The sequence below is a fragment of the Sinocyclocheilus grahami genome, unplaced genomic scaffold (genome assembly GCF_001515645.1).
Source record: "Sinocyclocheilus grahami isolate Dianchi unplaced genomic scaffold, SAMN03320097.WGS_v1.1 scaffold948.1, whole genome shotgun sequence".
Taxonomy (NCBI): Eukaryota; Metazoa; Chordata; class Actinopteri; order Cypriniformes; family Cyprinidae; genus Sinocyclocheilus; species Sinocyclocheilus grahami.
In genome coordinates, this window is record NW_015506127.1 from 170,078 (window position 1) to 173,244 (window position 3,167).

Sequence of the window (3,167 nt, forward strand, 5' to 3'; positions counted from 1 at the left end):
GGGGCTAAACAGTTAGTGATGTAGAATTGGTGGGCGGGGCTAAACAGGAAGTGCTGCAGAATCAGTGGGCGGGGGCTAAACAGGAAGTGCTGTAGAATCTGTGGGCGGGGCTAAACAGGAAGTGCTGTAGAATCAGTGGGCGGGGGCTAAACAGTTAGTGATGTAGAATCTGTGGGCGGGGCTAAACAGTTAGTAAATGAAAGTTAAAAAAAAAAATGTCTTAAGTTGAACTTTAAAAACATCATAATTCTGGACTTCCCTAAGTTAGAAGAAACAGAAAGCTTTATCACCCATAGATCTTAGATGTGTTTGAGGAACAACCAACAAGTTTGACTGAGAGTCAAAACGTTGTTTTGGCAGATTGGCTTCAATATAAGCTGTTTTTAGACTAATGACAACGTTTTGAGTTCTGTAACTTACAGGATGTTTTTATAGTACAATGACCTCTTATATATCAATTGATCAAGAAAATTTTGGTTTCTCAGTTCACGACCCCTTGAATCTTGAACTGAATGCTGAAAAGAGCCCCCTCATTAAGCTGGCCCTGAGCTCCACAAACAGACTGATCAGACTAACACGACTAATAATAACCAGCCTCAGTTCACTGACGCACTCATCCACAGAATCTGGCCAACCAAACCATTCATGCACAAAAAGAAAACAACCTAGCTTATTGGAATGAAACAACACAAAATCCAAGTAAACTGCAATGCTATTTGGTCCTAAAGAGAGATTACACAACAGCAGAATATGTGAGCACAGTCAGAGACCACAAACTGAGAAAAACATGACGGGGTACAGACTCAGAGAGCACAGCCTGGCTCTGGAGAGAGGCAGATCCAGACAGAGCAGCTTATGCCTGTACTGTAACCAAACAGAGCTACACTTCATAACCACCTGCTCCAACTGTAGTCACATTCAAACACAGCGCTTTCCCAAATTTGAAATGATTTGTCACAACTTCGAAAACCTGGAGAACGATGCACAAGCTCAATATATGCTGAAAAAAAGTGAAAAAAAGAGACTGCATTTCTCTAGCGGCAGGGTACATTAATGCCTGCCACAAACAGAGGGAAAAGTTGACCCATGTAGAATTGACAGCACTGCGACCATGTTTATCTTGCTCATATAAATGCTTCGGCAATACGCTATTCGGATTTGAGAGACAGAGAGAAGGAGAGACACAAAATAAAAGCATAAGAGACACCTATTTCACCCAAACAGCTCAAGTTTTCCCTGAATTCCAGCAAGTGAGCAACTTAGAGAAACTGTGGTATATTTTGGGAGAGAAGGAAAAGTGTATCCACCTGCAGCGCAGTATGTGTCCTCCTGCCAAACTCTCTTCTCCACTCATCACGGCTCTCTGTGTTCATTTACTTTGTCTTTTTTTAAGCATATATGTATAATATGGACATGTATACTGTATGTGTTTCTTTTTTCCCCCTTTTATTTTTTTTCTGAGTGTGTGTTTATGACTCAAATCTTGATTAGATAATTGGATACTTTACTGTGAACAACAGAGGCAGAAGATTATTAAAGCAAAACCTCTAAAAAGTAATTTTTTAATTAATATCAACTAAAAACCGCATACAATCAATACATCAAGCTGACTGTTAGCCAAGCTAATATTCTGTGTCAGTTTTTCTGCAGTGTTTTTGTGTGTTGTTGTGCTGTTACAGCATCACCAACAGAAAGAGAGAAAAATAATGTGGTTTGACATGAATGTCACGCTCACAACCGTCAGTGGTTCATGACATCTGTAGCATCTGGACCAATCAAACACACACTTTTTCATTTGATTTAACAAATCAGTTCTTCATTAGATATAAAGATCAGCAGAAGAGAAGAAACATGCTGTACTCACCCACGAGAGACGAGTCTCCTACAGACAGACAGAGAGAGAGAGAGAGAGAGAGAGACGGGTTTAGTGCTCGTGTTCATCCATCAGCTCTTACAATCACCTGAAAACATGCACTGCTCATATCAGAACACAAGTTTGTTTATTAATAAGTAACACAATTTTCAACCAGGCACATCAATATTACTTATGGTTTATGCCTTTAAACGGTTCTCAGTCCCCAAACAGAGCATCAAGGTCAAAGCAGACTGACATTAAACAGTAAATACATGAACACAACACTGGATCTCATTTCTGTAAATATTCAGGACACGGCTAAAAATAAAATAGAGTATAAAATAAAATAAATAAAAATAACAGAAAAATAGATTCAACTAATTTAAAATAAATCCACATAATTTGAGTTATTACACAGACATCTCTGTGAATATTCATGATAAGGCTGAAAAAACACAATCTGAGTAAAGGCATGGATTTCATCTCTACAAACATTCATGGTCGGGCAAACAAAAGAAACAAAAGAAACAAACTAATAAATAAATACAATGAAGTACAAGCTACGAGCAGGTGAAGACGTAACTACACACACAAACATGGTCAGACAGATGGAGCGCCTTGTGAATGTCACGGAATAACTCATGCCGGAGGACACTCATGACTCGTGCATGTGCGTGTGTGTGTGTGTGTGTGTGTTGCAGCTGATAATAGCAGCAGCAGCAGCAGCAGCAGCAGATGTTTAGATTATAAATAAGCAGTCTATAAAAATAAATGATATGGATCCAGATCTCATGCCAGTTGTGGCACACACACACACACACACACACACACACACACTCATCACAAGGTGTTCCTCAGTGTTTAGTAGGTTTGTTTCTTCACATATATTAGTGAAAAATCAAACACTCAATTAACACTGTAAAAGTGAAAATATATTTGCATATTAAATGCTGTAACAAACAAACAGACATGGCCAGTAAAACCACTAATGAGAAATAATGAGAAAAAGCAGCAAGAGACCGTCGCTCACACACAGACACACACACACACACACAGACACACACACTCTCTCTCTCACACACACACATATATACTCGTCACTCACACACACACACATATATACTCACTCACACACTCACACACACACTCACACTCACACTCACACACACATATATACTCACTCACTCACTCACTCACTCACTCACTCACACACTCACTCACTCACACACTCACTCACACACACACACACACACACATATACTCATATACTCCACACACACACATATATACTCACTCACTCACTCACTCACTC

General features: G+C 39.4%; 1 protein-coding gene and 1 long non-coding RNA gene across 2 annotated transcripts in view; one reads left to right on the forward strand and one right to left on the reverse strand.

Annotated features, from left to right (window-relative positions):
- Positions 1–188, forward strand: part of LOC107564581 (uncharacterized) — a 714-nt gene extending 526 nt beyond the window's left edge. Inside the window, exon 3 of the long non-coding RNA XR_001606256.1 lies at positions 13–188. This is a non-coding gene — a long non-coding RNA (uncharacterized lncRNA). The remainder of the gene's footprint in view (positions 1–12) is intronic.
- The window catches only part of LOC107564582 (neurexin-2-like), a gene marked incomplete at its 3' end in the record, with an annotated part of 375,377 nt that overhangs the window by 158,603 nt on the left and 213,607 nt on the right, over positions 1–3,167 (reverse strand). The gene's annotated exons all lie outside the window — the stretch shown is intronic.